The 11,296-nt window shown below is 48.9% G+C and overlaps 1 pseudogene; it reads right to left on the reverse strand.

The window, feature by feature from the left end:
- Positions 1-6,560: 6,560 nt before the first annotated feature.
- LOC116969879 lies at positions 6,561-10,981 on the reverse strand (annotated as a pseudogene).
- Between the last annotated feature and the right edge of the window lie 315 nt (positions 10,982-11,296).

Raw genomic sequence — 11,296 nt, forward strand, 5'->3', positions numbered from 1 at the left:
TCAGGGCAAGTCGAGGATCGTAGCCAGGTCTCCCTCCGTGCAGTGTGCGGGTAGACAGCAGCGCGTGGCCTGACAGCAACCCACTGAACTGAACGGAGCGTCTCATCTCCGTCATGTGGTCTGCCTTTTAGCAGAGTGGGGTGGTGGCATTCCAAGTGCAGCTATGGGTGGAGGAAAACAGACAACCCTTGATAATTCCATTATTTTTTATTCATCACAGCTCCTCCAATGTCTCGATGACGGAGCTCCTGGAAAGGTGCGATGATTCGCAGCTGCTGGAATTAACAAATCATTACCGCCAGAGGCTGGAAGAGGCGATTCAAGAGGCGTTGGAGAATGTCGTCTTTGTTTTAGCATACGAGAGATATTTCAATGAGCAAGAGTACAAGGTAGGGAGAGGAATGGATGAGTGGTTACTTCAGCCGATACTCAAATGTTTTCATGCACAAATATTGTGGGACAAAGGGTCCATTCTTGTGCTGTGCTGCCTGTAATGAGTCGAGTCGTACGCACGTCAAGGAAAAATACATGTTTATTACAGTCCACTCACACAGCATTCATCTACACGGTGTTACAGTAACTAGCAGCTACTCAAATTACCAATAAACATAATATTACAATAGTGACCAAGCAAAGATACTATAAAACATAGTAAACACAAATTGTTCCCCCGCAACGATGATTACATTCCGAGAGGCATAACTGAAGTCGGGTCAGGCTTACTGAAATGGCGGAAGTTACGCTCCGTTGCGTACTACACGTCAGTCCATTGGATTTTGCAGGAGTGGTCTATCTTGCTCCGCTCTAGTATCTTTGCTAATTACTTAAGCAGACCTGATAGTATAAACCGCATAGTAGGCGGAGCTTCTACTAACAAGCACTACAATTGGTTAGTAAGAAGTAACCAATCTACACTTCTCTCTATAATTACAGCGCAGTCACAAAGAATAACCCGTACAGTGTTGAGTTTTTCAAACACGCCATTATATTTAGGATGTGGTGCAATACACTGCCACAACCCAAAGCGTGTCAATGATTCACATCGCTCGCACATTTTCAGAACACTCGCGACACAATAGTTATATGCACATTTTAGGCATAATTAATAGGTGATCAACTTCTCTTTGCAGTCTTACTTCCTTGCTTTCCACCAGGTAGACAAAAATGCTGGAGAAACTCAGCGGGTGAGCCAGCAACTACGGAGCAAAGGAAATAGGCAGCGTTTCGGGTCGAGATCATAGAAACATAGAAACATAGAAATTAAGTGCAGGAGTAGGCCATTCGGCCCTTCGAGCCTGTACCGCCATTCAATATGATCATGGCTGATCATCCAACCCAGTATCCCGTACCTGCCTTCTCTCCATACCCTCTGATCCCCTTAGCCACAAGGGCCACATCTAACTCCCTCTTAAATATAGCCAATGAACTGGCCTCGACTACCCTCTGTGGCAGGGAGTTCCAGAGATTCACCACTCTCTGTGTGAAAAAAGTTCTTCTCATCTCGGTTTTAAAGAATTTCCCCCTTATTCTTAGCTGTGACCCCTTGTCCTGGACTTCCCCAACATCGGGAGCAATCTTCCTGCATCTAGCCTGTCCAACCCCTTAAGAATTTTGTAAGTTTCTATAAGATCCCCTCTCAATCTCCTAAATTCTAGAGAGTATAAACCAAGTCTATCCAGTCTTTCTTCATAAGACAGTCCTGACATCCCAGGAATCAGTCTGGTGAACCTTCTCTGCACTCCCTCTATGGCAATAATGTCCTTCCTCAGATTTGGAGACCAAAACTGTACGCAATACTCCAGGTGTGGTCTCACCAAGACCCTGTACAACTGCAGTAGAACCTCCCTGCTCCTATACTCAAATCCTTTTGCTATGAAAGCTAACATACCATTCGCTTTCTTCACTGCCTGCTGCACCTGCATGCCCACTTTCAATGACTGGTGTACCATGACACCCAGGTCTCGCTGCATCTCCCCTTTTCATAGTCGGCCACCATTTAGATAATAGTCTGCTTTCCTGTTTTTGCCACCAAAATGGATAACCTCACATTTATCCACATTATACTGCATCTGCCAAACATTTGCCCACTCACCCAGCCTATCCAAGTCACCTTGCAGTCTCCTAGCATCCTCCTCACAGCTAACACTGCCCCCCAGCTTAGTGTCATCCGCAAACTTGGAGATATTGCCTTCAATTCCCTCATCCAGATCATTAATATATATTGTAAATAGCTGGGGTCCCAGCACTGAGCCTTGCGGTACCCCACTAGTCACTGCCTGCCATTGTGAAAAGGACCCGTTTACTCCTACTCTTTGCTTCCTGTTTGCCAGCCAGTTCTCTATCCACATCAATACTGAACCCCCAATGCCGTGTGCTTTAAGTTTGTAAACTAATCTCTTATGTGGGACCTTGTCGAAAGCCTTCTGGAAGTCCAGATACACCACATCCACTGGTTCTCCCCTATCCACGCTACTAGTTACATCCTCGAAAAATTCTATAAGATTCGTCAGACATGATTTACCTTTTGTAAATCCATGCTGACTTTGTCCAATGATTTCACCACTTTCCAAATGTGCTGCTATCCCATCTTTAATAACTGACTCTAGCAGTTTCCCCACTACCGATGTTAGACTAACTGGTCTGTAATTCCCCGTTTTCTCTCTCCCTCCCTTCTTAAAAAGTGGGATTACGTTTGCTACTCGCCAATCCTGAACTACTCCAGAATCTAAAGAGTTTTGAAAGATTATTACTAATGCATCCACTATTTCTGGAGCTACTTCCTTAAGTACTCTGGGATGCAGCCTATCTGGCCCTGGGGATTTATCGGCCTTTAATCCATTTAATTTACCCAACAACACTTCCCGGCTAACCTGGATTTCACTCAATTCCTCCAACTCCTTTGACCCGCGGTCCCCTGCTATTTCCGGCAGATTATTTATGTCTTCCTTAGTGAAGACGGAACCAAAGTAGTTATTCAATTGGTCCGCCATATCCTTGTTCCCCATGATCAACTCACCCGTTTCTGACTGCAAGGGACCTACATTTGTTATAACTAATCTCTTTCTTTTCACATATCTATAAAAACTTTTGCAGTCAGTTTTTATGTTCCCTGCCAGTTTTCTTTCATAATCTATTTTTCCTTTCCTAATTAAGCCCTTTGTCCTCCTCTGCTGGTCTCTGAATTTCTCCCAGTCCTCCGGTATGCTGCTTTTTCTGGCTAATTTGTACGCATCATCCTTCGCTTTTATACTATCCCTGATTTCCCTTGTTATCCACGGATGCATTACCTTCCCTGATTTATTCTTTTGCCAAACTGGGATGAACAATGTTTGTAGTTCATCCATGCAGTCTTTAAATGTCTTCCATTGCATATCCACCGTCAACCCTTTTAGAATTAATTGCCAGTCAATCTTGGCCAATTCACGCCTCATACCCTCAAAGTTACCTTTCTTTAAGTTCAGAACCATTGTTTCTGAATTAACAATGTCACTCTCCATCCTAATGAAGAACTCAACCATATTATGGTCACTCTTGCCCAAGGGGGCACGTACAACAAGACTGCTAACTAACCCTTCCTCATTACTCAATACCCAGTCTAAAATAGCCTGCTCTCTCGTTGGTTCCTCTACATGTTGATTTAGATAACTATCCCGCATACATTCCAAAAAATCCTCTTCCTCAGCACCCCTGCCGATTTGATTCACCCAATCTATATGTAGATTGATGTCACCCATTATAACGGTTTTGCCTTTGTCGCACGCATTTCTAATTTCTTGTTTGATACCATCTCCAACTTCACTACTACTGTTAGGTGGCCTGTACGCAACACCCACCAGCGTTTTCTGCCCCTTAGTGTTTCGCAGCTCTACCCATACCGATTCCACATCCTGCAAACTAATGTCCTTCCTTTCTATTGCTTTAATCTCCTCTCTAATCAGCAACGCTACCCCACCTCCTTTTCCTTTCACTCTATCCCTCCTGAATATTGAATATCCCTGGATGTTCAGCTCCCAGCCTTGGTCACCCTGGAGCCATGTCTCCGTGATCCCAACTATATCATAGTCATTAATAGCTATCTGCACATTCAACTCATCCACCTTATTACGAATGCTCCTTGCATTGAGACACAAAGCCTTCAGGCTTGTTTTAACAACACTCTTACCCCTTATACAATTTTGTTGAAAAGTGGCCTTTTTGATTTTTGCCCTGGATTTTCCGGCCTGCCACTTTTACTTTTCACCTTGCTACCTATTGCTTCTACCCTCATTTTACACCCCTCTGTCTCTACGCTCACACATTTAAGAAACCCTTTCCCTTTAACTCCATCCTCCACTAGCCCATTCGACACCCCACCCCCCTTATTCAGTTTAAAACCACCCGTGTAGCAGTGGCAAACCTGCCTGCCAGAATGCTGGTCCCACACCTGTTAAGATGCAATCCGTCCCTTTTGTACAGTTCCCCCTTACCCCAAAACAGATCCCAGTGATCTAAGAATCTAAATCGCTGCCCCGTGCACCAGTTCCTCAGCCACACGTTCAGGTCCCGTATCTCCCTGTTCCTGCTCTCACCAGCACGAGGAACTGGAAGCAAACCGGAGATAACAACGCTGGAGGTCCTGCTTTTCAGCATTTTACCGAGCTCTCTAAAGTCACGCTGCAGAATATTCATCCCCTTCTTTCCGACATCGTTTGTGCCGACATGCACTACCACTTCCGGATGTTCACCTTCGCCCTTGAGGATTTTCTGCACTCTGTCCGTGACATCCTGGATCCTGGCACCAGGAAGGCAGCACACCATCCTCGCATCCCGTCTGTTGCCGCAGAAACCCCTGTCCGTACCTCTCACAATGGAGTCTCCTACTACAATGGCGTTGCCTGCCTTAGGCCTTTTTGGTTTTGGCTCAACAGCCCTATTCGCATCACAAGCCAGACCGCCGCCCAGTGTAAACACCTCTTCTGTCCCGACAGCTTCTAAGTGGTTGAACCTGTTCACAAGAGGTACAACCCCCGGGGACGTTGGCATTCCATGCTTCCCTCCCGTTCTCACTGTCTCCCACCTTCTCTCTTCCAGTACCTTAGGTGTAACAATCGTACTGTAGGACTTGTCGAGGAACGACTCCGTTTCTCGGACGAACCGGAGGTCATCCACTTGCTTCTCCAGTTCCCCAACACGGCCCTTCAGGAGCTCCACCTGGATGCACTTTTCGCATTTGTAGCAACCAGAGGCACCAGCGGTGTCCTTGACCTCCCACATACTGCAAGCATCACACTGAATCAGCTTGCCTGACATCTCCTTCTTTCGTCTTTCCCTCTGCAGTGTTTTGCGTAGTCTCCTCTCCTCAGCCTCCTCTCCGAAGACTCTCGAGCCAAAGACTCACACTTTACTCACAGGGCACTTCCCTCACAAGGCCGCTCACTCACTGCCGCTCCCTAAGAGCAGTCTTACTTCTTCAGACTGATGTGAGGGGGGGGGGGGGGGGGGGGGGCGAGAAGAAGAAAGGAAGAGGCGGAGAAAGTGGGCTGAGGGAGAGCTGGGTAGGGGAGGCGAGAGCAGGGACAATCTGAAATTGGAGAAGTCAACGTTCATACCACTGGGGTGTAAACTGCTCAAGCAAAATATTAGGTGCTGCTCCTCCAATTTACGGTGGGACTCACTCTGGCCATGGAGGAGGCCCAGGACAGAAAGGTCGGATTGGGAATGGGAGGGGGCGTTGAAATGCTGAGCCACCGGGAGATCAGGTTGGTTGTTGCGAACCGAGCGGAGGTGTTGGGCGTAACGATCACCAAACCTGCGCTTGGGCTCACCGATGTAGAGCAGCTGACATCTAGAGCAGCGGATGCAATAGATGAGGTTGGAGGTGGTGCAGGTGAACCTCTGCCACACGTGGAACAACTGCTTGGGTCCTTCGATGGAGTCGAGGGGGGAGGTAAAACGACAAATGTAGCATCTCCTGCGGTTGCAGGGGAAAGTACCAGGAAAGGGAGTGGTTTGGGTGGGAAGGGACGAATTGACCAGGGAGTTATGGAGGGAATTGTCTCTGTGGAAAGCCGACAGGGGAGGAGTTGGGAACATGTGGCCAGTGGTGGGATCCCGTTGGAGGTGGCGAAAATGTCGGAGGATTATCTGTTGTATGTGACTGCTGGGAGGGTGGAATGTGAGGACAAGGTGGAGTGTGGGGGGGATGGGGTGTGAGAGCAGAGTTACGGGGTATAGAAGAGACCCTGGTGAGAGACTAATCTATAGTCAAAGAGGGGAACCCCCGTTCCCTGAAGAATGAGGACATCTCCGATGCCCCGGTCTGGAATCCACCAGTCATTTTTAATCTTATTTGCCAAATGGATACAGTTGTCACCATCAACCCGCAGCAAGAGCGGGGGCCGTGGATGATAAAGTCACATCCCGGATCCTGCAGGTCCCGCTGCAATTCCCCCGTCCCCCACTGGAGGGCAGGCAGCACTGGATATCCGGCATCAGCAGCAGAGCCGCGTACCCGGGTCACGTGACAGCGGGCAGGGTCGCCTCTGATGTCACGGCCCGGCCGGCCCGTGAAGCGTCGGGGTTTAAAGGGGAGGGCGGCCGTTTAAAGGGGAGGGCGGGGAATCGGCCAACAATATTCCGGTCCCCAGGGCGGTGGATTCCTGGAACAACCTCAGATCCTCCTCCCCGGAACTGAACTCATTTGCCCACAGCCTGAAACAAGTCGAGAAATAAAGAGGAAATAAGCAGATGAAACAACAGTGTCAATAACAGGGACTGGGGTTAATATTTCAACAACACTTACAGAACAAAATCACAGGAGAAAGAAGCCTGATATTTTATCACATTAAACATTAACACAAACACTCACCAGATCTGCTTCAGTCTTGGGCAGTTCTGTATGAGGCGGCGGAAAGCGGGGACAGATCGGTCTGTGAGGGAGTTGTTTGTCAGGTCCAGCTCCGTCAGTGAGGAGTTTGTACTGAGAGCAGAGACGAGATCCTTGGCTCTTGAATCTGTGAGACCGACACTGTTCAGCCGGGAGATGAGAGAGAGTGAGGGTGAGGGACACAGAGAGACAGGAGACGGTGCAAATCCCCAGTGTTTATCAGTGACACACTTACTGATCATTCCCACCCTGCTTTATATAAGGACTATCCCCTACTCCCAATTCCTCCGTCTACGCCGCATCTGCACCCAGGATGAGGTGTTCCACATTAGGGCATCGGAGATGTCCTCATTCTTCAGGGAATGGGGGTTCCCCTCTTCTATTATAGATGAGGCTCTCACCAGGGTCCCTTCTATACCCCGTAACTCTGCTCTCACACACCATCCCCCCACTCATAACAAGGGCAGAGTCCCGCTTGTCCTCAACTTCCACCCTGCCCAGCCGTCACATACAACAAATAATCCTCCGACATTTTCGCCACCCCCAACGTGACCCCACCACTGGCCACATCTTCCCTTCTCCTAATCTGAGGAAAGACATTCTGGTCTCCTAATCTGAGGAAAGACATTCTTGCCATAGAGAGAGTACAGAGAAGGTTCACCAGACTGATTCCTGGGATGTCAGGACTTTCATATGAAGAAAGACTGGATAGACTCGGTTTCTACTCGCTAGAATTTAGAAGATTGAGGGGGGATCTTATAGAAACGTACAAAATTCTTAAGGGGTTGGACAGGCTAGATGCAGGAAGATTGTTCCCGATGTTGGGGAAGTCCAGAACAAGGGGTCACAGTTTAAGGATAAAGGGGAAATCTTTTAGGACCGAGATGAGGAAAACCTTTTTTCACACAGAGAGTGGTGAATCTGTGGAATTCTCTCCCGCAGAAGGTAGTTGAGGCCAGTTAATTGGCTATATTTAAGAGGGAGTTAGATGTGGCCCTTGTGGCTAAAGGGATCAGGGGGTATGGAGAGAAGGCAGGTACAGGATACTGAGTTAGATGATCAGCCATGATCATATTGAATGGCGGTGCAGGCTCGAAGGGCCGAATGGCCTACTCCTGCACCTATTTTCTATGTTTCTATGTTTCTCCTCCCCTGTCTGCTTTCTGCAGAGACTGCTCCCTCCGTAACTCCCTGGTCAATTCGTCCCTTCCCTCCCGCACCACCATCTCTCCTGGCACTTTCCCTTGCAACCGCAGGAAATGCTACACTTGTCGCTTTACCTCCCCCCTTGACTCCATTCAAGGACTCAAGCAGTCTTTCCAGGTGCGGCAGAGTTTCACTTGCATCTCCTCCAACCTCATCTATTCCATCCGCTGCTCGAGATGTCAGCTGCTCTACATCGGAGAGACCAAGCGCAGGCTCGGCGATCGCTTCGCCCAACACCTCCGATCGGTTTGCATTAACCTACCTGATCTCCCGGTGGATCAGCACTTCAACTCCCCCTCCCATTCCCAATCCGACCATTCTGTCCTGGGCCTCCTCCACGGCCAGAATGAGTACAACGTAAATTGGAGGAGCAGCACCTCAAATTTCCCTTGGGCAGTTATCACCCCAGCGGTATGAACATTGACTTCTCCAATTTCAGGTAGTCCCTACTTTCTCCTCCCCTTCCCAGCTCTCCCTCAGCCCACTGACTCCGCCTGTTCCTTTCTTCTTCCCGCCCCCCCACACATCAGTCTGAAGAAGGGCACGACCTGAAACGTTGCCTATTTCCTTCGTTCCATAGATGCCACCTCACCCGCTGAGTTTCTCCAGCATTTTTGTCTAACTTCGCTTTTCCAGCATTTGCAGTTTCAAACAGCCAGGGAGTGTAAACACAATCTCTCACAGTCTGGGACTTACCCCAGTATCTGTATTTTACAGTCCGGGTTCCTCAGAGCCGCAGACACCAGTTTCACTCCGGAATCTCCCAGGTCGTTGCCTCCCAGTCTAAACACAAACAGACAGAGTAAGAAACAAAGTGATACAAATCCCGGCGAGGCTGAGATAGACAACTTCTCCCAAACGGATATTTACGGAAACACCTCAGCACATTATTGAACAACTCTCATCGTTGTGGTGTTTGATGACTTTCACCTTTTATTTTCATTCCCCGACCGACAACCGGGAAATGTTCCCCGTGCAGAGAACGGCGGCAGGCAACACGCGTGACCCAGGGGAAGGGGTCGATCATCGGTGACCCGGGAGAGGAGGGGGGGAAGTGGAGACGACCACCGGTGATCCGGGGGAGGGGGGGGTAAAATAGGAGGGGTGCCCCCCCCCCCCCCCCCCCCCCCCCCGTGCACATTGATGGCCGCTCGGCCCCATAGAAGGAGCGCTGGACGGAATAACAAAATAGTGGAACAATATTACAGTTCAGTGTTAGCGTCAAAGGAGAGTTACCTCAATTCCTGACACTTGTGCAAAGCCGGTCGCAGCCGCCGGAGACCTTCGCACTGAATGCGGCAGCTCGTCAGATCGAGGTGTTTGATTCTATCACACGGCCTGATGACACGAGACAGGACCGCACAATCAATCGGGGTCAGTCCCAGGTCACTGAATGAAAGTGTTTCCACAGATCCCAGTGTCTGCTGAGCCAGTGCAGGATTTTGAGACTCAAACTGGTAGTGCAGCATGTTCAGGAAGCTCCGTTTACCAGCTTCACTCACTACGTTTCTAGCCCGGCGTTTAACCTCCTCCTTCACCCAGTCAATCACTCGGCAGATTGTTTGATGGGTGTATTGACCCAGAAACTCCTCCAGGATCCAAGCTGACCATGGGGAGGAGAGACCAGCGACAAAACGGAGAAACACTTCAAATCGTCCGTCTGAATTGCCATGGGCTTCAATGAGGAGTGCCGTAATATCCCCGCGATCTGGAGACATGAATTGTGCGAGTGCGGCTACAAACTATTGGATGGTGAGGTGCGGGAAGGTGTACACCACGCTCCGGGCTGAATCCTCTCTCTCCAAAAGTTCCATCAGGAACCCGGACAGGAACTGAGAAGGCTGCAGATGATATTTGATCAAATCTCCATCTGTGAACACAATGTTCTTCTCAGCCACTCCAGTGAAGGCCGTCTGACCAAGCCTCAGTAACACCTCACGGGGGCTCTCACTCTCACGGCCGTGGTTTTTCTGGATGTTGTAAATAAAGTAGCAATATAGTTGGGTGATGGTCTTGGGAACTCACTGCGGGTCCCGGTGTGTTTGTGTGAAGAAGGGGCCCAGTGTCAGGCCGAGGATCCAGCAGTAGGAGGGATTGTAGCTCATGGTGTACAGGATCTCATTCTCCTTCACATGTTTGAAAACAGCTGCTGCCACCGTCTGATCTTCAAAATACCTGGTGAAATATTTATTCCGTTCCTCACCAACAAATCCCAGGATTTCAGCCCAGACCTCTGCCTTTTCCAGTAAATGTAACGCAGTGGGGCGGGTGGTCACTAGCACTGAACACCCTGGGAGCAGCTTGTGCTGGATTAAACTGTACACAATGTCAGACACTTTACACCGGGATTCAGGATCAGGGCACTGGTGCTGAGGATCTGTGTCTCTCTGACTGTCAGCAAAATCGATTCCACCCTTGAATTCATCCAGACCGTCGAATATAAACAGCAATCCCTCTGGGTTCTTACAGACCTCTCCTAGCATATTCCCAAAGTAAGGATACTGATCCAGAATCAGTTCCCTCAGGGTTACAATGCAGTTAATAGTGTTCAAATCCCGGAATTTGAAACTGAATACAAACTGGAATTGTTGGAATATTTCCCCCCTGGTCCAGTCATGAACAATCTTTTGCACCATTGTTGTTTTTCCGATCCCCGGGACTCCGACTACGGCAGACGAACTCCCAGAATTGGATTTGCTCGCCGAAATGTTCTGGAATAACTGATCAATTCGGATTTTTTTCAAACTCTCCCCCGAGATGTTCCTCTCTCCACTTTTCATGGTCCCGGACTCATGCCAGCAGCTCATGTTCCACCAGTGTCCGATCTCGAACAATGGAGATGATTGTGAGCTCAGCATATCGATCAAGCAGCTGGAAAACATTAACCTCGTTCATCAGGATGGTGTTCACGCTCACTGTTTCAGTCTGTGCTCGCAGTCTCCATGTGCTTCTGCTGAACATATTTTATCAGGTGATATAAACAAGAGGTCCTGAAATTAGATTCATCATGCAAAGAAAAACACATTCACAGTATCCTAATAGTCATAGTATGATACAGTGTGGGAACAGGCCCTTCGGCCCAACTTGCCCACACCAGCCAACAATGTCCCAGCTACCCTAGTCCCACTTGCCTGCGCTTGGTTCATATCGCTTCAAACCTGTCCTATCCATGCACCTACCTTAACAATTTCTTAAACGATGGGTTAGTCCCAGCCTCAACTACCT

Source organism: Amblyraja radiata, unplaced genomic scaffold, assembly GCF_010909765.2.
Source record: "Amblyraja radiata isolate CabotCenter1 unplaced genomic scaffold, sAmbRad1.1.pri scaffold_363_ctg1, whole genome shotgun sequence".
Classification (NCBI taxonomy): Eukaryota; Metazoa; Chordata; class Chondrichthyes; order Rajiformes; family Rajidae; genus Amblyraja; species Amblyraja radiata.